Source organism: Coregonus clupeaformis, unplaced genomic scaffold, assembly GCF_020615455.1.
Source record: "Coregonus clupeaformis isolate EN_2021a unplaced genomic scaffold, ASM2061545v1 scaf0049, whole genome shotgun sequence".
NCBI lineage: Eukaryota > Metazoa > Chordata > Actinopteri > Salmoniformes > Salmonidae > Coregonus > Coregonus clupeaformis.
Window position 1 is genome coordinate 251,250 of NW_025533504.1, and position 25,092 is coordinate 276,341.

The 25,092-nt window shown below is 41.5% G+C and overlaps 1 pseudogene; it reads right to left on the reverse strand.

Annotated features, from left to right (window-relative positions):
• Positions 1-10,194: 10,194 nt before the first annotated feature.
• LOC121555547 lies at positions 10,195-11,632 on the reverse strand (annotated as a pseudogene).
• Between the last annotated feature and the right edge of the window lie 13,460 nt (positions 11,633-25,092).

Genomic DNA, 25,092 nt, shown 5'->3' on the forward strand with positions numbered 1-25,092 from the left:
AATCATTGTGTTTGGGACCGAAACCGCTTTTCCCTTCATATGTGTGTTTATGCCTCCTATGAGGGGCCCTGTATTTACGGACAACTGGAGAACACAAATAATCATCCCCCTCAAGTGAAAAATCAGCTTTTATCATCCACGAACGTCTGCAGTGCCATTGTGTACTCTCGTGCTGCCTCCTGATTGCTTGTTTATTATTCCAGAATGGCCTCTGAGCCAATGGGGGACGAGCCAGCTACCTCAAGGTGCCAAGTTATTCCCAGCCATTTCCTGTCTGTGACATCATTGTGTATTCCCCAGATCCATGTCTTGTCTGCAGCCTGGGTGGCACACGGCGCACACAGCTAGTGTAAACACAAGGTGCAGTGGTGAACCAGTCATTTAGCCTGTTCTCTGGACAGCTATGAAGGGAGAACTCAGGGCTCTGGACACAATCTGATGCCACGTTTCAATTACACAGTCACTTTGGATTACCAATGTACCATTCACTGTGATGAAACACTGATCTGTATTTAATTTACCATAACTTTATACATTGACTGCCAAACTAGATTCTATTGGTTATTTGTGACCTACCTGAAAGTCATATAAAAGGCGTAGCTCTGTTAACTTTTCTTGAAATAGCCTAATTTGATCAGCTATTTCTGGAACATTTCTCTAAACATTTCTGTATTCTTTGATTGTATTCTTGCCCTCTAACAGGGTAAGAACACATGACTGATAAAAAGCCAAGCCTAACTGGTCTCTGTTTCATTTTCTCTCTACACGCTGACGAAGGCTGCAAAGCCTAAACGTCTGTGCATGCTATCCCTGACGCAGTGAAAAATATCGATATATATTTTTTTTATGAAGTAAGCTTTATGCGACATCGATTTGAGCCCATCACACCTTCCGTTTGTCTGAATTCCCAATTAGGCACCAGCCGAGCTTCTGGGAGAGCGCGACGGTCCCCTTTTGACTAACTCTCTCACCAACCCACCTGAGAGAAAAGCAGCTCTCTCTCTCTCTCTCCAGCTACATCGATTCACAAATCCAAGGGCAATCCTAATGAAAACAAGCTTTCCTCCAAGGCTGAGATGATGTGGGAGCTCGGTCAATAAATGACACCGTATTCCCTACATAGTGCACTACTTTTGACAAGAGCCCTATGAACCCTGGTCAAAAGTATTGCATTACAGTATATGGGAATAGGGTGCAATTTGGAACTTATTCAATATGGTTTCAGTTATACTGAAACAATGATCTGAGATCTGTAAATCAAACATGAAAAGGCCTTGGAGGAAAAGAGAGATTTTTCGTTGGTCGTCCAGTCAGGCAATACTTTGCCCATCTCTTTGGTAATGGGAAGGTTTAGTCTTCCCCATCTCTGATAGTGTACAGCTCTGTTTTCCTGAATACACCTACTTATCAAAAGGACTACTCCTTTCAAACATGCTCCAGTTTAATGACAAAATAAAGATGCAGGCTTTAGTCTCATTGCTGAAATAGTACATGTAGTGTACTGTGGCTATGCACCTCTACTCATTCCCAGCTTCCAATGGGCTCATTCAACCCCTGTTCTATCCTCCTCCCTAAGTTATTGTTGTAACTACATGTTTTCAAACACCTTACCTGGTAAATGCAGTAAAGTAAGTGAATAAATATAGAAACAACTCATGCCATATCAGAGCTTATTCCACTTAGTAGACATAGACATCTTGCCTTGCCACACAGCTCTCAGGGTTTTTCATCACAGCACATAGCCCAAGGCAGTTAAGAGGTTGCATCTCAAATGGCACACTATTCCCTATATAGTGCACTACATTTAACCAGGTCAAAAATAGTACACTATACAGGGAATAGGGTGACATTTGGCACACATCCACACTGTTCCTACAACAGCAAATCCCAACAGATTCAACAAGCCCTTACCTTCTAGAACAGTACCAAGCTACAGGGGATGTCCCAAATGGCACCCTGTTCCTTATTTAGTGTAATACTTTTGAACAGGGCCCATAGGTAAAATGGGTGCACTATATAGTATAGGCAACAGGGTGCCATTTGGGATGCACCCCCTCTCCCCTGTAGCTTGGTACTGTTCTAGAAGGTAAGGGCTTGTTGAATCTGTTGGGATTTGCTGTTGTAGGAACAGTGTGGATGTGTGCCTGTCATAGCCGGCCGCGACCGGGAGACCCATGGGGCGGCGCGCAATTGGCCCAGCATCATCCAGGGTAGGGGAGGGAATGGCCGGCTGGGATGTAGCTCAGTTGATAGAGCATGGCGTTTGCAACGCCAGGGTTGTGGGTTCGATTCCCACAGGGGGTATGAAAAATAAAATAATGTATGCACTAACTGTAAGTCGCTCTGGTTAAGAGCGTCTGCTAAATGACGTAAATGTAAAAAAAAAAAGTAAATGTAAGGGGAGGGCTTGTTGAATCTGTTGGGATTTGTTGTTGTAGGAACAGTGTGGTTGTGTGCCAAATGGCACCGTATAGTGTACTATTTTTGACCTGGTTAAAAGGAGTGCATTAGGTAATAGGGTACCATTTGGGATGCAGCCAGGGGCTTCACTCTTCATTTCTGCTGGATGACTCTCACTTTGTCTGTAATAATCATGGCCAGCCTTTTAGCTTTGTGTCTCTGTCTTACCTTCCATAATATACAGCTAAGAGTGCAGGCACCAATGGGACTGATTCTTTCTTTTTTCAGAGACCCTGAGGGGATCTCTCTGACACTGGAGGATTTGTCAACTATATGTGGACAACACCACATTCATTGTTGCAATTTTAGATTCTATTTAAATTCTAGTTAGATCTTGAGGTTCACTGTGTTGATGGAACTGAGATATTTTGTCATTAGATTATCATTCAACACCACACAGTACATGTGTTGCATCTTTAACCAGACCCTTCAAACTTGTAGATGAAGACTGGCTGACTGAAGTCCTCACATTAGCACATCTGGACTGAACGTGAGGGGTTTCGTTCGTGAATTATTCATAGATTTTCAGTATTCAAACAATCAGCAGACTTACAACCTCAGCGTGTGTGTGTGTGTGTGTGTGTGTGTGTGTGTGTGTGTGTGTGTGTGTGTGTGTGTGTGTGTGTGTGTGTGTGTGTGTGTGTGTGTGTGTGTGTGTGTGTGTGTGTGTGTGTGTGTGTGTGTGTGTGTGTGTGTGTCTTGGTCTCCTGTCTACCAAAGCCTTGTCTGGATTGAAATACTGTATCTTTGATCTTATCTCCAGCCCTGGTCTGGCCTGCACCTCTCCTTTGCTGAATCCTCACATAGTTGGAGTATTTTTATTGGCATTAGGTGCTATATTTCCATAAAATATTGTGAATCTTAACAGTCTGTGAATGTATTAAAAGTCACAAAATATGTCAGATTTCTCAATTTCTCCTTTGGTTGTTCATGTGTTTTTTATTCGGATGCCACTAGGTCTTAGCTCGGCAGTCTGCACCTGTGGCCAACAGTTACATTCACCAAACAGAATACAGTCAGGTCCATTGCCCTAAAATATATCCATATGTCATCACAATTTATTCTGTTAGATATTTCCATGCAATCTAAATTGTTACATTCGTCAATCAATCATATTATCACTTTACATATTATTGCTGAATGATCAGCGAGGGTGTAGTGGGAAAGGAAGCTTCTCACTGGTCACAAACTGGTTGAATCAATGTTGTTTCAACGTAATTTGTCAAGGTATTGTGATGTGGAATCTACGTGGAAAATACATTGGATTGGAAAGAAGTCATGATGTCACATCCTGATCTGTTTCACCTGTCCTGTGCTTGTCTCCACCCCCCACGTGTCTCCCATTTGTCCCCATTGTCTCCTGTGTATTCATACCTGCCTTTTCTGTTTGTCTGTTGCCAGTTTGTCTCGTCCCGTCAAGTCCTACCAGTGTGTTCCCGTGTTTCCCGTGTTTTCTTTCTGCCTGTCCTGACCCTGATCCTGCCCGCCGTCCTGTACCTGCCTGACTCTGATTAGGACTACGACCCTTTGCCTGCCTTGACTTACCTTTCGCCTGCCCCTTGAACTATCATAAACTCTGAGACTCGTATTATCTGCCTCCTGTGTCTGCATCTGGGTCTTGGCCTGAGCCGTGATACATGAACTGTTGTTTTAAGGGTGAAATTTCAACTACATGATTATGTCATCATGGTAACCAAATTTCAACATAGGCAAACCTTGGATAAAATATATATTGAACGTGTACCTTTAAAACAACGTCAGATCTTCAACTTAAATCCACTGGGCAGCACCTCCTACTGGAGAATATATCTATCTACAGCTACCCTTTGGTCTCCCATCCAGGGTTTTAACCAAAAATGGAAATGAAAGAATAGGCCTAAATCAAATCAAACTTTTTAAAGTGCATTTATAGTTTGATTTGATTTAGTCCTATTCTTTAATTTAGATTTTTGGATGAAATGGAGACATGAATCCAACATATAAATTATTAATTGTAGACAAACTGTAAATAAAGACAGACTAAGTCAATGGCACAGATGGAACTATCCAAGCAGAATATACATCTCTCATATGTTGACATTAGGTTGTGTTGACAATTCAATATCACTTTTGAAATACAATAAATTGCCTATTCATTTGTCCACAAGTTAACAGATAATATTGTATGTTGGATTCACGTCTCTAATTCAACCAAAAATATAAATTAAAGAATGGGATTAAGCCAGTGGTTCAGATTGAACTATCCAAGCAGTAGATAAATCTCCTTTAAATGTTGATATTTGGTTGTGTTGTCAACTAAACACAATTCAATATTACATTTGTAATAGTTAAGTTAAGGCTATTTTACAAACGAATGTAACATTCAACCTTAAAATGAGTAACACATCCATGGCCACATTCTGAGGTTACTGTAAGTATACATGTCTTCTTAAGTAATAATTTAAAGCGTGCATGTTCAAGATAGCATGCATAGGTTGTCGCAGGTCTGTGGAAATTTGTAGCTCAGGGATGTAGCTCAGTTGATAGAGCATGGCGTTTGCAACGCCAGGGTTGTGGGTTCGATTCCCACAGGGGGTATGAAAAAAAAAATGTATGCACTCACTGTAAGTCGCTCTGGATAAGAGCGTCTGCTAAATGACTAAAATGTAAATGAAATATTCACAATTGCTGTAATAATCTGTCAGAATCTCGAACGGCATTGATCACTTGCACCATGCACTTTAAATGTAATCTCAACTGCAATCCAGGTCATTTGGTTCTGCTAATAGATGAAGCACAGTGATGTTGTTTAAATAAACAAAATATCTGACATTGTATTCCCATTTTAACTTTGATGTGCTTTTAAATTGTTGAAAGTGCATAGACATTTGGGTGACAATTAAACCAAAAAATCTGACATTTTTTTTCGATTGGAATTTCGTTATACGTTTAGATGGTTGAAAACATAGTGATCACACATTGGAAATTCAACTCACTTTTAGCTGTCTTTTTGAGTGGATGAATAAAGGTTGTTAATCTCATCAACGTCTCAACCAAATATTACCCAGTTATCCAAGTTGAAATGACGTGGTGTGCCCAGTGGGTTGTCAATATATGATCAAGTTATATCTACCGACTGACTTCATGTTACAGCAATGCTTATTGCATTAACTATTCATTTAATTATAGAAAATATATAATACAACATTCACAACAGAACGGTATAACAATCATAAGGAAAAATACAAGTAGGCCTACACCACGGAAGGTTTTGATGCGGCCCGGAACGACTTGGCCATTGAGAATGTTTATATGTTTCACAACAATTATAATGGTAGTATACATATTTATAAATTGAAAATAGCGTCACTGAAATAGTAGTTTGTGCCATTTATGAAGGGATCTTGTGCTGTTAGGCAAGCGGCCTGTGGTAGAATAGGTCTATACTCCACCTGTTCTCAGCCATTCTTTAAACTGTCCACTTGACCTAGTCCCCTGATATATCAGAACTCAGGCACCCTTCCCCCCATTTGTGTGTCAAGTATATAATAATAATAATAATATTAATAATAATAATAATAATAATAATAATAATAATAATAATAATAATAATAATAACAACAATCATCATCATCATAAATTGTGTATAATTATAAATAACAATTTGATAAAATGTCTATTAGGCCAAAATACTTTTTTATGTAATTTACCATGGGCCAATTCTTAAGAAACGAATGAACTGAATATAGAATAGTACAGACAGCATCATAATGCCGCAACTCCTCCAATGTAGGAATGCATTCTGGAGATAAAGAACAATTGTTACCAATGTATGCAGTTAGTTATTCAAGACTCATTTTCTGATGCAGATATTTGCACCCAGTGATATAAACTGAGACTACAGGGATGAGCGATTGTTTCCGATTTTTCTTTTAAAAACACGTTATTTCATTCTTACATTGTAATTAAATTAAACATACGGTAGGCCTATAATGTGCTTATTAGGAACATCACAGTTACTTCAACCCTTATAGAAAACATTCAGTTACTGGGCAACACAGACAATAGGCTATATTATATTGATTTATGATTTATTTATTTTATTTTATTGTCCTTTTCAAAACCACTTATTTGTCATCGAACATTTTACATCCCCATTTTCTAAACTAAGAGATAGCATTTTACATCCCCATTTTCTAAACTAAGAGATAGCATTTTACATCCCCATTTTCTAAACTAAGAGATAGCATTTTACATCCCCATTTTCTAAACTAAGAGATAACATTTTACATCCCCATTTTCTAAACTAAGAGATAACATTTTACATCCCCATTTTCTAAACTAAGAGAAAGCATTTTACATCCCCATTTTCTAAACAAAGAGATAGCATTTTACATCCCCATTTTCTAAACTAAGAGATAGCATTTTACATCCCCATTTTCTAAACTAAGAGATAGCATTTTACATCCCCATTTTCTAAGAAAATAAACTCTGCAAAGTATTGACTATGGTTTAGCAGTCAATGAAGAGCAGGAAACACTGCAGGTCGGATTGAAGGCCCACTTCAGACTGACCCTTTGCACCAAGGTACAATTCCACACAGGCATATATTATATTCAATATATCAATAGATAAGCGCGTTTCAATAACTATCAGAAGTTATTTGGCGTCTTTCCAACAACCACTAGGCTACAGTATTGCATCCTGCCATTATCAAAACAACTTACATAATACTGGTTAATAACATTGACGTCGATTGCTGTAGGCCCTCTCCCAGCACATATCAAAAATGCAATATTCTCTTACCCCCATCTCCAGTAAATTCATGCGCTGTTGGAACCGTCCATTTTAGTTTGTTAGATTTCCTATGGGACGTAGGCCGAGGTTCAATCGCAGGTGAGGCCCGTGATAATCTATTATCACCCACACGATGTGTTTAGTCGATTTTTGTTGTGAATAGAACGCTAATGCTTCTCTCCGATCTTATTTCGAAGCCTTTCTGTCGAGGAATGCTCTCGAACTAAGGCGAGTCCCTGTTCCACAAGAACATCTGTTCATTTCACGTGACTTTTGTAAAATACTAACATCTGTTCAAAATAGGTTTCATTCGGGTGCCTCTCTGCATCGTGTCAGTTGCCAACTCCTCTCTGCAAACACGGGAACTTATACTTGCTCTTAGTTGTACTACATTTCTGAGTTTGAGAGAGTTTGTTGACTTCAAATTAAGCTATTTTGCTTGTCAACGGGAACAGCTTGCATGTTCGTATAAGCAAGTTTTGTTCTAAGGTAGACTAAGGACTAGGTTAGTTTGCATATAACTCTATTTTCTGTTTTGGAATGCCTAACTTTTCTTGCGATTCTGCAGTGGCTGTGTCCATAAAAACAAGCGGTGTATAGGAGACTTTCACATATGCTGGCTGTATACTCCACCACCTTCCACTAGCCTACAGGGCCTACCAAAGGCGCCTCAATTTCATAGACATCTGGGAATTCCATACATGCCTCACAAGCCAATTGCACACCTTCAAACGGACACGTGCTTTGAATCAAACTACTTCGGGAGTGTTGAAGAGTCCAAAATACTTTTCCAGATTCAACAAACGGATGGATAGATGAAGCTTCCGGGGCAATAAATGCAGGCTATGCAATATTTTGATTGAACAGGTATTCTGACAGAACACGCCTGTGATCTCAGCTTGACAATCAGTTGTTCTGCGTTATCTGCAATAAAGTGACATGTTTGCACAACATCTACAACTGATACACATAGCCTTTAATACATGCTAATAATCAATCAACACCCGTTCACGTCAAATAAATTGGTGAAGAATATTGGGACAAAGTTATGGTGATAAATTAATTTGACGTGTTTTGATTTACAGGCGGTTTGCAGGGGCTTTAGCCGGAGAGCTTGCTACTATAGCCCGCCATAAGGGAAAGAGCATGCGCCCCATCAGTTCGACTTATTACATCGTTTTCGTTTATATGGAAGCCACAGAGAGAAAATAAAACACACAAACAATATTTGTTAACTTATGCTTCATCTTTTACTCTGTCTCCCATGAATAGCCTATTACATTTAGCAAAGTAACATGAATATTTGTGAATAGATTATACAGAAGCCTAAGATAATACAGACAGTCATTTACAATATGCCTGCTACATCGTCTAGGCTACGTAGTAGGGTATATTAAATATCATGATTTAAGGTGTTATGAATCGCATATCAATATATATCACAATTGAATAGGCCTATATTAATTTAGTATTTTTCAGCTTTTGCAAAACTATTCTCCATTTCTCATTAAAGAAAGAAGCAAATTCATGCAACTGATCAATCATGTCGAATTGTAACCTAATTTATCAGGAACATGGAATAACCAAATTTATCAGGAACACGAATAACCTTATTTATCAGGAACAGGAATAACTTCATTTATCAGGAACATGGAATAACCTCATTTATCAGGAACACAGAATAATTTAATATATCAGGAACAGGGAATAACCTCATTCATCAGGAACACGGAATAACCTTATTTATCAGGAACAGGAATAACTTCATTTATCAGGAACATGGAATAACCTCATTTATCAGGAACATGGAATAACCTCATTTATCAGGAACATTGAATAACCTCATTTATCAGGAACATGGAATAACCTCATTTATCAGGAACATGGAATAACCTCATTTATCAGGAACACGGAATAACCTTATTTATCAGGAACAGGAATAACTTTATTTATCAGGAACATGGAATAACCTCATTTATCAGGAACACAGAATAACTTAATTTATCAGGAACAGGGAATAACCTCATTCATCAGGAACACGGAATAACCTTATTTATCAGGAACAGGAATAACTTCATTTATCAGGAACATGGAATAACCTCATTTATCAGGAACACGGAATAACCTAATTAATCAGGAACATGGAATAACCTCATTTATCAGGAACATGGAATAACCTCATTTATCAGGAACATGGAATAACTTCATTTATCAGGAACATGGAATAATAGCAAATGTCAACACTATAGGCTTCAGTGACGCACAAAGTGTTGCTACACAATTATAAACCGCAAAGTTTGCCTACTACTATATGATAATAATTAAAGTGGTAGACAGGTTTAATATACAAATAGGCTAATAATAATAATATTAATAATAATATTAATAATACATTATTCCAACAATGTCCTCTCATTACTACAAAACAAACATAATAAATATTGTAATTATTTAGTCCTTCATAACCTATACCTTCGCGTCGAGAGAAATCCGATAATCTGAGGCATTTCAGGAGTATGTTGGTTTAAGATAAAGCGTGATTATGTTGACTATAAGCCCATGCCAATAACAACCGTGAAACGTTTCCCAGGTGGACACAGTTTCATACACCCCTCTTACTGAATGACCCCTGCGAAAGTTGTTGTCGTAAATGTGGATGTTAAGCATGGCCCACTTGTGGATTGGAGCAGGGCACATTATAAACATGTCAAAAGTTCAACTTCAATGTGTAGACGTAATGCCAATTTATTAACTATTTGGGTTAGAATAAAACTCAAAGTAGCCTAACTGATAGCCTATAAGATAATTCTGCTGCATAATATTGCCTATTTGCATCAAAAGAGGGACTTACTAAAGTATTTGACAATTGTTCGATCCTAGGACATTTATATTTTTATAATCACACCATATTTGTTTGATTAAAACTGAATTCATGAAGTAAAAAGGCAATACTTTTTTAAAAATCATTTACTTTATTGCGGAAAATATACAATTATTTACACAACAATAATAAAAATAGGAATGCATTTCAGACATCAGATCTATTCCTCATGTAACACGTGTCATCAATAAATAAATACATGAATTCTTAAAAGAATAACCTCAATTATTTTTGCACAGGTTGGCGACACATTATTTCAAAACATTAGCATATAATACCGCAGTCAGTCCACATCGAAAGTCTCACACGGAAACTGAGACAAATGCTTCGATGCTGCCCTTTAACCTCCACAGAATACAGTCCACAGAGTCAAAGACATGCATAAAAACATACATTTCCAAGTAACATTCGTCGTCAACAATAAAAAACTAACGTATATCAGAATGTAGTAGTGTAGTAGCCTAGCACACGAATGCAGGTCCAGGTCGTCCAAAGGCGGGCCTTTCCCCCGCAAAGTGCTCTCCCCACGCCCTGTCCTCTTTGGTTTAAATAGTTTGCTCCCATAAACCGCAGCTTTGTGTGTTTCCAGCATTATTCTCCAAATTTGGCCCGTTGTCATATTGATAAGCGGAATCAGCTGTCACCTGCAGATCAGAAAATGTATAAAAAGACGATTAATTCTTGACGTCTGACTACGAACAAGTGAAACAAACACAGCAACCTAGACTTGTTTGTGGCTGCAGTATGATTCACAGATCCAGTGAAGTACAATAGGCTATTAAAGTTGAACACTATTCAAGCTGATACTGTAAAAAAAAAAAACAATAGCCCAAATAGGCTATAGTCAAATGTAGAAGGCCTATAGGCCTAAATGGACTGTTTTTGTATTTTGCCATTTTCGTACAACGAACATCAACTGAAATGGTTGCAATGTAGTATGGTCTTAAAAAGTAAGACAATGAGTTGGAAAACAGAGCATACCATTTTGGACTACAGCTCTTCGGCCGTGAGCTAGTGAGATGCTGACATGGACCAAGCGCCCTCCATCCTCCATACAGAGAACGCATAGCTTAATCTCTCATGAGCCACATAACTACAACTTGCCATTTTGGAGTCCAATTCATCGCTCTGCAGAACTTGGTACAGGAAATCGATGTACCTGGCAGCAAGTTTTAAGGTTTGTATTTTGCTCAGTTTGTCTGAGGGCAAAGTGGGGATAATTTTCCGCAAAGAGGAGAAAGCTTCGTTGAGTGACTGCGTCCTCTGCCGCTCGCGCACGTTCGCCATGACTCGTTGCGTCTGTAGGTCTTCGAAAGAATGTGGACTGCTGCTGCTGGACTTTTTCCCTCTTTTCCCAGGGGTAGGGCTATCTGAATCCTCCCCGTTTTTCCTGCTTGATCTCCTTTTCCTCCCACATCTCTTCGGTTGCCTGTCCAGTTCCCCCCTCACTGTTGCTGAGACTGTCTAGTGGAGAGCCTGGGGAGCTCGACTCTTCCCCGTCATTTCCTCAGACATCACCCCTCAGTTAGAAGACAGACAAGCGACAGTCAGTCCGAATGATCCTCGCATCAAGTTAACGGTTAATTCCAGTTGCGCCTTCGTTTCGCCGCCTTTGAAGACACCAATAATAAAGTATCCATACATGGGATCCCGAGACAAGAAATATTTTCTGATACTTGAGAAAGTTACGGAGTTCTTATAGCCTGTAAGGCGTAAAGATTTGGAGAGAGAGAGGATTGGCCAATAAAGTTTATTACGTGAAAAGAGGGGTGGGCGCAAGCAAAGAACTATGAGGAACTCCTCTCGCTGCATGGTCTTCTGAAAACAAAGTCGGAGACTGCTGAAAGCATACTTCATCAATGGCGGGTTTGGTATTGTATAACCTAGAATATAAATATGATAGGCTTATCAAAGTAACAATTTTGACTTTTATACACATTTTGTTTGATTTGAATCTCATTTAATAGGCATATTAGGTAAAAATGACACTATAAGGTAAAAAAAAATATAAGGTTAAGCGTTGAATGCAATATTTGTTTTTACGCACAGCAAATAATCTAGATTTTTAACTAAATTTATGCCATGCACCATGTTGTAATTCAAGGTGAAATTAAACACTAAAGTAAAACAGTTAAATGATATGGAGCCAAACGATGAATACCTAAAAGTTATTCTAATATTCCTCTAGTTTGGATAAACATGATCATAATGCGCTGGCTCATCGATGCGCATAAGTGGCGCGCATCCAACTGACCACACACACACCACCTGTAAGCATACAACTGGAAACCCTCTGCTGACCCAACCTTTAATTTGCTTAAACAGTTTTCGAGGTAATTATCCTGGATGAGAGTATACATAGATACGTTTCTTTAAGGGCATTTCAATTGGTCCTTAACTGGAATCAATATATTTATGTATTAATATAAGACTTAGCCTATGCTTTCTGTTGATTAGGCTACTACAGTACTAATTTTAGCCCTTTATTCTGGAAACTAGAGATGCGTTTGAGTCCAACAATATCATAGACCTCTAGCCACAATTCTTCAGTGTTGTTGAAATTCAAATTGTATGTGTGGCTTCAGTGTTGTTGAAGCTCTCATGAGAAGACTGTAACTAGATTGTCCACAAGAGGGCATATTCCTCTATCTCTACCTTTTTCTCTATCTCTAGACTCCAGAGCAGGGCTCTCCAACCCTGTTCCTGGAGATACCCTCCTGTATGTTTTCGCTCCAACCCTGTTCCTGGAGATACCCTCCTGTAGGTTTTCGCTCCAACCCTGTTCCTGGAGAGACACCCTCCTGTAGGTTTTTGCTCCAACCCTGTTCCTGGAGAAAAACACTCCTGTAGGTTTTTGCTCCAACACTGTTCCTGGAGAGCTACCCTCCTGTAGGTTTTTGCTCCAACACTGTTCCTGGAGAGATACCCTCCTGTAGGTTTTCGCTCCAACCCTGTTCCTGGAGATATACTCTCCTGTAGGTTTTCGCTCCAACCCTGTTCCTGGAGAGATACCCTCCTGTAGGTTTTCGCTCCAACCTCAGTTGTAACTAACCTGGTTCATCTTATCAACCAGCTAATTAGAATCAGGTGTGCTAGATTAGGGTTGGAGTGAAGACGTACAGGACGGTAGCTCTCCAGGAACAGGGTTGGAGTGAAAACCTACAGGATGGTAGCTCTCCAGGAACAGGGTTGGAGTGAAAACCTACAGGATGGTAGCTCTCCAGGAACAGGGGTTGGAGTGAAAACCTACAGGATGGTAGCTCTCCAGGAACAGGGTTGGAGTGAAAACCTACAGGATGGTAGCTCTCCAGGAACAGGGTTGGAGTGAAAACCTACAGGATGGTAGCTCTCCAGGAACAGGGTTGGAGTGAAAACCTACAGGATGGTAGCTCTCCAGGAACAGGGTTGGAGTGAAAACCTACAGGATGGTAGCTCTCCAGGAACAGGGTTGGAGTGAAAACCTACAGGATGGTAGCTCTCCAGGAACAGGGTTGGAGTGAAAACCTACAGGATGGTAGCTCTCCAGGAACAGGGTTCTAGAGCCCTGCTCTAGTGTCTAGACCAGGGTTCCACACCTGGCGCATGTTTATTTTATTTATTATTGTTGGACATGAAAGACCGTAGGCTAAAAACACCAGGAAATCCTCTCCAAGTGATTTTAATTTTGGAAATCTGTTCCCAAGTATTCCCTCGCATAATAGAGAGACACATGTGATCGTATGCAAATGTAAGCAAGGTTTGAAATGATCGTTTTAGTCAAATATTATATCTGTTTGGGCTTCTTGCGGTCAATTTGCAGTCTACAAATTATTTGTAATTATGTTCCGGCCCCCCGACCAAAAATGGTCCTGCGGCTGAATCTAGTTGAGGATCCCTGCTCTAGACTGTTATTGGAAGATATCCCCCCCCCCCCCATGCTATAAAAGTATAATTTACAGTAATTTAGCATAATACTAAAATCTAAACAAAAAACAGCAATCTCATAAATACTGCAATCAGATATTCATGAAGTCAATCACATGAATTAAATGTTGTAACATACAGTATGATTACTTAGTCCGGGTTAAAGTTGTAGCCTAGGCCACATGTGGGATCCCATATAAAAGAGAAGGTAACACTGCTGCTACCTCACTCTCTAACCAAGGTGAATTGAGGAGCAAAATGAAGTGCAGAGGAAATTCTGCAACTCTTAGAGGACAGTGCCCCTATATAAAAGGCCTCTGTCTGTAAAAAATATTTACCAGGATGTGGGGGTGGTAAACAATAAACAATATCCATATTGTGTCATAGTAAGAGGATTACCTTCTCTGGGTTCTAGAATCCCCAGGAGCACCAATAGGGGAGCAGGAAGCAGGAGGGCAGGCACGGTTAGAGGTCACAACACTAGTGACCATCCATTGAAACCAGCATCTAGCCAGGGCCCAGGGCTCAGAGTGAACCATTGTTCTGACTGGGGGACAGACAGGGGGACACCTCAGGGTATACCTTACTTGCACAGAGGTTGGTTAACTGTGACCTGACCTGTCCTGACCAATAATTTAATTTAATCTGTTTGACATGTTAGGGGTCAAACTGAAGTACCAGTATCCAGGAACATCCATACATTGTGACTTTAGATCTTATTGCGATATGCCAACAATTTAAGGGCTCATTTGAAAAAGAGGCCTGGGTCTCAATGTGACTCCCTGTCAAAATAAAAAGGCAAAAAAAAATATGATTTCACACAACTTTCCAGAATAATTTAGCACTGAGACTAAAGATTAAACTATTGATATTTCAGTCGACTTTAAGAGTTTAGGAGCAGCAGGTCCCCTCACCAGGTGACTCTACCTGGCTGTGTAGCCTTGTCCATGGTGCTGATCCTTACAGCATTACTTTGCCTGATATAGTAGTCAGTGTACAATAGCTTATGTTGAGCTATTGCCTTGATTATGGAATACATCACATTGTGAAGAAGGACAAAGCGGTGGGTGTGCAGTTAGGAGGCAGACAAGGATATTACGTTGTTTTTGCTTAAGGTGAGGGCTTTTCTTTGACGTTGATATAAATAGGCGCCAAAACGTACAATGTTTACAAAGCAATAAACAGGACGAAAAGAAGAGCAACGTAAACTGAAAGTCAGAGCAGTAGCCTTACCCAGGACTCCATAATGCCTGATTGAAAGTCAGAGCAGTAGCCTTACCCAGGACTCCATAATGCCTGATTGAAAGTCAGAGCAGTAGCCTTACCCAGGACTCCATAATGCCTGATTAAAAGTCAGAGCAGTAGCCTAACCCAGGACTCCATAATGCCTGATTGAAAGTCAGAGCAGTAGCCTAACCCAGGACTCCATAATGCCTGATTGAAAGTCAGAGCAGTAGCCTTACCCAGGACTCCATAATGCCTGATTAAAAGTCAGAGCAGTAGCCTTACCCAGGACTCCATAATGCCTGATTGAAAGTCAGAGCAGTAGCCTAACCCAGGACTCCATAATGCCTGATTGAAAGTCAGAGCAGTAGCCTTACCCAGGACTCCATAATGCCTGATTAAAAGTCAGAGCAGTAGCCTTACCCAGGACTCCATAATGCCTGATTGAAAGTCAGAGCAGTAGCCTAACCCAGGACTCCATAATGCCTGATTGAAAGTCAGAGCAGTAGCCTTATCCAGGACTCCATAATGCCTGATTGAAAGTCAGAGCAGTAGCCTTACCCAGGACTCCATAATACCTGATTGAAAGTCAGAGCAGTAGCCTTAACCAGGACTCCATAATGCCTGATTGAAAGTCAGAGCAGTAGCCTTACCCAGGACTCCATAATGCCTGATTGAAGTCAGAGCAGTAGCCTTACCCAGGACTCCATAATGCCTGATTGAAAGTCAGAGCAGTAGCCTTACCCAGGACTCCATAATGCCTGATTGAAAGTCAGAGCAGTAGCCTTACCCAGGACTCCATAATGCCTGATTGAAAGTCAGAGCAGTAGCCTTACCCAGGACTCCATAATGCCTGATTGAAAGTCAGAGCAGTAGCCTTACCCAGGACTCCATAATGCCTGATTGAACGTCAGAGCAGTAGCCTAACCCAGGACTCCATAATGCCTGATTGAAAGTCAGAGCAGTAGCCTTACCCAGGACTCCATAATGCCTGATTGAAAGTCAGAGCAGTAGCCTTACTCAGGCCTCCACAATGCTTGATTGACCTTGATGACAGCTTTGCACACTCTTGGCATTCTCTCAACCAGCTTCACCTGGAATCCTTTTCCAACAGTCTTGAAGGAGTTCCCACATATGCTGAGCACTAGTTGGCTGCTTTTCCTTCACTCTGCGGTCCGACTCATCCCAAACCATCTCAATTGGGTTGAGGTCGGGGATTGTGCAGGCCAGGTCATCTGATGCAGCACTCCATCACGCTCCTTCTTGGTAAAATAGCCCTTACACAGCCAGTAGGTGTGTTGGGTCATTGTCCTGTTGAAAAACAAATGATAGTCCCACTAAGCCCAAACCAGATGGGATGGCGTATCGCTGTAGAATGCTGTGGCAGCCATGCTGGTTAAGCGTGCCTTGAATTCTAAATAAATCACAGATAGTGTCACCAGCAAAGCACCCCCACACCATAACACCTCCTCCTCCATGCTTTATGGTGGGAACTACACATGCGGAGATCATCCGTTCACCCACACCGCGTCTCACAAAGACAAGGCGGTTGGAACCAAAAATTTCACATTTGGACAAATTTCCACCGATCTAATGTCCATTGCTCTGCTTATTTGAGCTATCTTCTGTATAACTACCTTGTCACAACAAGACTGATTGGCTCAAACACATTAAGAAGGAAAGAAATTCCACAAATTAACTTTTAAGTAGGCACACCTGTTAATTGAAATGCATTCCAGGTGACTACCTCATGAAACTGGTTGAGAGAATGCCAAGAGTGTGCAAAGCTGTCATCAAGGCAAAGGGTGGTTATTTGAAGAATCTCAAATATAAAATATATTTTGATTTGTTTAACACTTTTTTGGTTACTACATGATTCCAGATGTGTTCTTTCATAGTTTTGATGTCTTCACTATTATTCTACAAAGTAGAAAATAGTACAAATAAAGAAAAACCCTTGAATGAGTATGTGTGTCCAAACTTTTGACTGGTACTGTACAGGCAGTTAGATTTGGGTGTCATTTTATGCGAAAGTTGAAAAAAAGGGTCCGATCCTTAAGAGGTTAATCAACAGATCATGGAAAACAGAGTAGGCCTTATAACTATTGGAGCCGCAACAAAAAGTTTGGTGTCTAAAGTTTGGTGTCTAAAGTTTGGTGACCATGTTTCTTTCTTCAGTGTTTTTTTTTCTCACTTTGCAGTTTTCATTTCCTTATAAAATATGAATGGGCTGCATACTATATCAGTACATAGGTTATCCAGAGTTTTGCATCAGAATGTTGTATGTTGTTGTGTATGTATGGCAACACATTCGGCTAGTTCCAAAATTGCGACAGAACCATTGTTTAAAGGTCCCTGACAGTTCTTGGTAGAGCTAAAACAATCATCAGTTTACCAGAACCATAATATATAACTCCCATAGTTACACAACAATGGAATCAAATGTTGAACTACTGCATGGAAATCATAGGAGGTGTCCCAAATGTCACCATATTCCCTATATGTAGTGCACTATGGGGCCTGGTCAAAAGTAGTGCACAATATAGGGGATAGGGTGCCATTTGGGACACAACCATAGGAGTAGTATAAAGGGTAATATCTATTTCAGTCTTTTTGGCAGATTCCCCCTCAGTGTTCCCCTCACCGCAGCAGAAGAAGAGACTCTGAGAAAACACAGCTGTTTCATGAGAATATGATGTCATGAGAGGACACACAGACAGGCCTGGTGTTGATTTTTAATAAAGACAGGCCTTTAGGAGCCATAATAACCTCTAAAATGAGATAGCATTTGTCAGTGGTGGATATTAGGAGAGGTAGCAGGCTAGACATATCATTAGGACACTGAAGAGGGACCAAGATAAGTCCTGTCCTGTCATGCTTATTTTAGAATAGAATGAGGCTCCATAAACTCTAGGCTGCTCCCTTTAGGGTTAAAGTATGCTCTAAGTATTTTCTTTCTGAATATTAGTGCTGACCTTGTGGTGATTTTTTGCAAGTGGATATGAGCTCCGACCCAATATGTCTGGGCAGCCAACCCTTTAAGTTCGGCAAGGGCATTCTGTGTTTTGATAAGATAAGAGGTTTGCAGGTCTAACAGTTATATACTGTATGTTTTTTTCTTCATAATAGTTTTCCCCCTTAATTATTTAGTGTGGGGTAAAAATGGTTTCAGGATGTAACTGTCTCCTACACTACAGGTTACATAAAGGAATAACACAAACTGCGTGTCCCATCCCATCCCGCACCACCATAATACAAACCCACTCTTTGTCTAGTGAGTAGGAGGGGTGATTATGTCTAAGTGTATAATGGTGATTCATGCAACTTGACTTGACAGTCCTGAGTGATCCACCCCAGAGGATCACTAACAGCCCCTCCCACCAGGTCACTCAAGTCCCTCCAGCCTGCAGTCAGAACCGGGTCCAGCTCCAGCCTCCACCACCATAGCCAGAGTCAGCCCACAGGGACTGGTGACCTTTACTCTGTTATGAATCTATCTGCTGAGCCATATCTCTCTCTCTCTCTCTCTCTCTCTCTCTCTCTCTCTCTCTCTCTCTCTCTCTCTCTCTCTCTCTCTCTCTCTCTCTCTCTCTCTCTCTCTCTCTCTCTCTCTCTCTCTCTCTCTCTCTCGCTCTCTCTCTCTGTCTCTCTCTGTCTCTCTCTGTCTCTCTCTCTCTCTCTCTCTCTCTCTCTCACTTTCTCCCCCCTCTCTCTCTCACTCCCCCCCTCTCTCACTCTCTTTCCACCCTCTCCTTCTACCTCCCTCTCTCTTCCTCTTCTTCTCTCTCTCTCTTTCTCTCTCTCCATCTCTTAACCTACTCAGATATCTGTAGAAATAACAAATCCTGCACGGTCTCTCCATAACATAAGTCTCCCCACAATTGCCAGTGATATTCCTGTTCACTCCATTAAGTTGAACACACCGAGTGGGACGCCAGAGAGGGAAGATGGATCAGCTGCTAGCGTTGAGAAAAGACAGGGGCCTTGTCTTCAAAGAGGCAGGCAAAGCTTGGAGGATAAAGTCCCCTCGGGCCTCGCTGACTAACAAGGTCAGGCTCTTGTGGTGGATGACAGCAGAATTCATTCAACCAAATGACCTCAATAGTCTCAAAAAGTCGCATTCCGAGGAGAAACTCAGACATCATATCTGGGTGTTTGATAGCGGCCAGTCTAGCAGTCGGTCGGGGGAGAGAGGAGAGAGGGAGGAGAGGATGTGGGGTTTAGATTAGAGAGAGGTGAAGATGAAGACAGGCTTTTATAACCAGTCCGGAGCTCCTGAAGTAAACTGTTAAAGAAGCCTTTTAAAAACACAGGGCTTTGATGCTGGGAGAGGCTAATCATTTTGGTTGGCTATGTATCGCTTTAGCAGAACTCTAAAGAAGTCTCAGACTGTCCAAGAAAAATACCCTCAAATCAGATCAGTCACCAATCATTGACATGGCATAGTGGTTTGTCAATATGCATCACTAGGAGCTAACTTTCATTATTCCGGTACTAAACAATACAAAAAGACAGTTTGGAAAACAATTTGTAGATCTTGGTAGAATATAATCTACTCTATACCTGTATGGTTTGTAGATCTTGGTAGAATATAATCTACTCTATACCTGTATGGTTTGTAGATCTTGGTAGAATATAATTTACCATATCTGTATGGTTTGTAGATCTTGGTAGAATACTCTCCCGTGTGGTGCAGTAGTCTAAGGCACTGCATCGCAGTGCTAGCTGTGCCACTAGAGATCCTGGTTCGAATCCAGGCTCTGTCGTAGCCAGCCGTGACTGGGAGACCCATGGGGTGGTGCACAATTGGTCCAGGGTAGGGGAGGGAATGGCTGGCAGGGAGGTAGCTCAGTTGGTAGAGCATGGTGTTCGCAACGCCAGGGTTGTGGGTTTGATTCCCACGGGGGGCCAGTATGAAAACAAATAAATAATATAATGTATGCACTCACTAACTGTAAGTTGCTCTGGATAAGAGCGTCTGCTAAATGACTAAAATGAATAGACTCTGCCATATCTGTGTGGTTTGTAGATCTTGGTAGAATAGACTCTATCATACCTGTATGGTTTGTAGATCTTGGTAGAATATAATCTACTCTATACCTGTATGGTTTGTAGATCTTGGTAGAATATAATCTACCATGTTTGTAGATCTTGGTAGAATAGACTCTACCATGTCTGTATGGTTTGTAGATCTTGGTAGAATAGACTCTACCATGTCTGTGTAGTGTAGTAGGAAGATGTCTTGTCTCTAACGTCAGCAGCCTGTGGTTATAATGGCTCACTGGGATCTCAGACAGCTCTACCATACATCAACACCTTATTGGCTACTGAACCCCAACAAACCTCTAGCATGTTTTTACAGCTTGGAAGCCAGAGGTGAGGGGAGGTCTGGGGAGAGCTAGGATCCCCACGGTATGCTTTCCACCTTATACTTTGGAATTCACACACACACACACACACACACACACACACACACACACACACACACACACACACACACACACACACACACACACACACACACACACACACACACACACACACACACACACACACACACACACACACACACACACACACACACACACACACACACACACACACACACACACACAAACAAACACACATCTATGAAATTATTTTATAAAGCCCTTTTTACATCAGCAGTTGTCACAAAGTGCTTATACAGAAACCCAGCCTAAAACCCCAAACAGCAGCAATGCAGATGTAGAAGAACATGCATGCACATACACTTTGGAATTCACATACATGCACACTGTCATGCACACACACACGCATGGATGAATGCACGCACGCACGTACACACATACACACATTTTGGATTTCACACACACACACAAATACACACGTGCACACACACATACATAAACACACACATACGCACACTTTGGATTTTACACATGTGCACGCACCCACACTAATACACACACACAAACACACACACAAACACGCGCACACACACACAGTGAAAGGCTTTCCCCTAGGGCTGTTTGAAGCTGCCTCTCCAGCTCATGTTTATTATTCCTGAGTGATTCTCTCCACAGAGATTTGAAGGGGCACATGGCCCTCTTCCTCAAAAGCTTTATTTCTATGTTTTCCTTCAACAAAGTAAACATGCATTGTGAAAACAAGGCAGATTGGGGCAACAAGTTACATCATGGACACAGAGGGAAACAGTATAGTCACTATTTGTGCCTTCTGGCAATTGTGAGAAGTTAACAATGAACCATTCTTGCGCCTACTGTAAACTTGCTTGGTAACATTGGAAAATTTAATATTTTAGACCATAACATGAGATGAATGTGAATGTGGTGAGTTTCCAACATGATATACTAGGGGTATGTCCCAAATGGCACACTATTCCCTTTAAAGTGCGCTACTCTGGTCAAAAGTAGTGCACTATAAAGTGAATAGGGTGCCATTTGGGAAATATTCCAAGGGCCCCTCGACCACTGAACCATCCTGCTCAGCCTTCTGCTACCCATAAAGCACTCTGCCTGCCAAACAGCAGACCCCACACATCCTCCCATCCTCTGGCTCCTGCATGAGGCCAAGGCACTGACCCACGGAGGGAAAAAGCCTCACTACAGATAGCTATTTCAGACCACAACAGGTGCTACTGTAGGTTTAGTGTGCAATGACTGAAAAAGTTATTTGAGTGAAGTAGCTAGATGTTTCAGTAGCAGTCACTTCAGGGCAGGAAATCTAAACCATTACATCAATATTGGTTATGATGTCATGTAATAGCAGGCTGTAGCCGTAGCAACATAACCTATAGCTACCGTACCATAAAGCCTTACATTTAAGAATGCAGCTACATATTTCGTTTGTTGCCTAGTACTGCGAGGTGAGGACTCCCACCATAGTCTCTTAATGCGAGCTCTGTGAGAGGAGAGGAGGTCACACAGAGTGTCTGCAGCTGCAGTCCAGGATGAATGGTGGACAGGGGGATGATGATGGGCAGGCAGATGCATGGGGGGAGGGGGGGGGGTGCTCTTAGCCAAAAACAAGAGAGGGACGGAGGCTCGTTCTGGCTCCCCGGCGAACCCGCTCCCCACCCCCCCCACTCAGAGAGACAGAGACATTATGGTGTCCCACCTAGCCTGTAGTTCTACTCCTACAAGAAGAGAGACAGACAGACAGACAGACAGACAGACAGACAGACAGACAGACAGACAGACAGACAGACAGACAGACAGACAGACAGACAGACAGACAGACAGACACAGACAGACAGACAGACACACACAAAGAGAGAGATAATTCCTCACTGGTTTCTCAGGTCAACAGGATAGACAAGTATTATGAATGATGTGGAGTTATGTGAGAGGAGTCATCCTCCTGTATATCTGAAGAGGGTGAGGTGGCTCTCAGCCCAACAACCACATACACCATGAGAAATATAACCATTTACACCATGAGAAATATAAACATATATACCATGAGAAAAAAAAATATCCTAGCAGTCCATCTTAAATTATGCGAGACGCTGACACCACTTCTCCTCTGAACTGCAGCTGTGAGTTTCACACTGCGTCACAAATGTCACCCTATTCCCTACATAGTGCCCTATTCCCTATTCCTTACACAGTGCACTACTAGTAGTGAATAGGGTGCCATTTGGTACGCAGACTAAGTTTCCGTCTCCAACTAAAATCCAGTTCCCCTCACCTCTCATCTCCTCTCCTCTCCTCTCTGCTCTCCCAAGCTTGTCAGTGAGGTGACCTCCTCCTCCCCAAGTTAGACCAATCTGTCATGACACAATGGGCTACCTCTCCTCTTCTCTGCTCTCCTCTCCCACCTTGTTGTTTTTGGAACGCAGACCCCCTCATTCTGTTGGGGGCGTCCCAAACGGCAATCTATCCCGGGAATAGGGTGCCGTTTGGGACACACCCTTACGCTATTCTCCCTCTGTTGACTGACAGACATTAGAGGCCGTCGAGGAGTCGACGGGACGGCGCTATGTGCGATTTATCTTCACTCATCTCAATTCACACTCGTGAAGTCCATTTCACAATGTGTTTCTAAGGGGTTGTTTATTTGTACACGTTAATATGGTGACCGCCGAGTCGCGGTCCAGTGGTCGAGTGATCCTGTCTGACCACCCAGCTTGGACAGCCTCTCTCTCTAAGGTGTGTCATACAGGATACGTCCCAAATGGCACACTGTTCCCTATTTAGTGCACAAGTTGACCAGGGCCATAGTCAAAAGTAGTGAACTATATAGGGAATAGGGTGACATTTGGAACGCAGAAACAGTCAGCTAACATGCAGACTGTTTTACATTTACAGTATGAATAGAGTAATTACACTGATTCTGTACATGTACACATCGTTTGACATTTTCTGATCTCTGATCCTCAAGCTATGGCCACACTCAAGAAGCAACAACTCTGGACATTAGGTTTTAATAACAACACATGGGTTTTATATACTGCTTTTCCTGGACTCTAAGACGCTCCTTCAAACCAACAAAGTGCATCACCAGCTATGTACTATGTCCTTACACCTATTATCATCAAACAGTAGAGGTACTCCAAATAAGACAATAACAGAATAATGACAGTGTGGTATGGGTATTGTGAACACAGAGCAGTGTGAATGTCTGTGCCTGGTGAACACAGAGCAGTGTGAAGGTCTGTGTCTGGTGAACACAGAGCAGTGTGAAGATCTGTGTCTGGTGAACACATTAGACCAGTGTGAAGGTCTGGGTCTAGTGAACACAGAATTGTGTGGCGGTCTGGGTATGGTGAACACAGAGCAGTGTGAAGGTCTGTGTCTGGTGAACACGGAGCATAGTGAAGGTCTGGTGAACACAGAGCCGTGTGAAGGTCTGGTGAACACAGAGCAGTGTGAAGGTCTGTGTCTGGTGAACACAGAGCAGTGTGAAGGTCTGTGTCTGGTGAACACAGAGCAGTGTGGTTGTGTCTGGTGAACACATTAGAGCAGTGTTCTAGTGTAACGTGGACCCCTGCAGCCCCTGGCTCTGCAGACCATCTGGAGGTCAGGGAAGGTAAAGAGGAATGTGTGGCTCCAGACTGCAGTAGTAGGGGAGCAAATAGTAGTCCCAAATGGAACCCTATTCCCTATATAGTACACTTCTTTTGACCAGAGCCCTATAGATACTGTAAGGCTGCTCTGGTCTAAAGTAGTGCACTTCGTAGGGAATAGGGTGCCATTTGGGACGAGGACTATGAAAACCCTGTCTTTCTGTGGGTTCTAGTTCCACTATGTATATATACTTCACTGGTGAAAGACATAATTTGACTCTTTCCACTCCAAAGCATCATTATGACCTATCAAAACATACATTAGTCTACTGTCCTCATCATTATGACCTATCAAAACATACATTAGTCTACTGTCCTCATCATTATGACCTAACAAAACATACATTAGTCTACTGTCCTCATCATTATGACCTAACAAAACATACATTAGTCTACTGTCCTCATCATTAGGACCTAACAAAACATACATTAGTCTACTGTCCTCATCATTATGACCTAACAAAACATACATTAGTCTACTGTCCTCATCATTACAACCTAACAAAACATACATTAGTCTACTGTCCTCATCATTATGACCTAACAAAACATACATTAGTATACTGTCCTCATCATTATGACCTAACAAAACATACATTAGTCTACTGTCCTCATCATTATGACCTAACAAAACATACATTAGTCTACTGTCCTCATCATTAGGACCTAACAAAACATACATTAGTCTACTGTCCTCATCATTATGACCTAACAAAACATACATTAGTCTACTGTCCTCATCATTACGACCTAACAAAACATACATTAGTCTACTGTC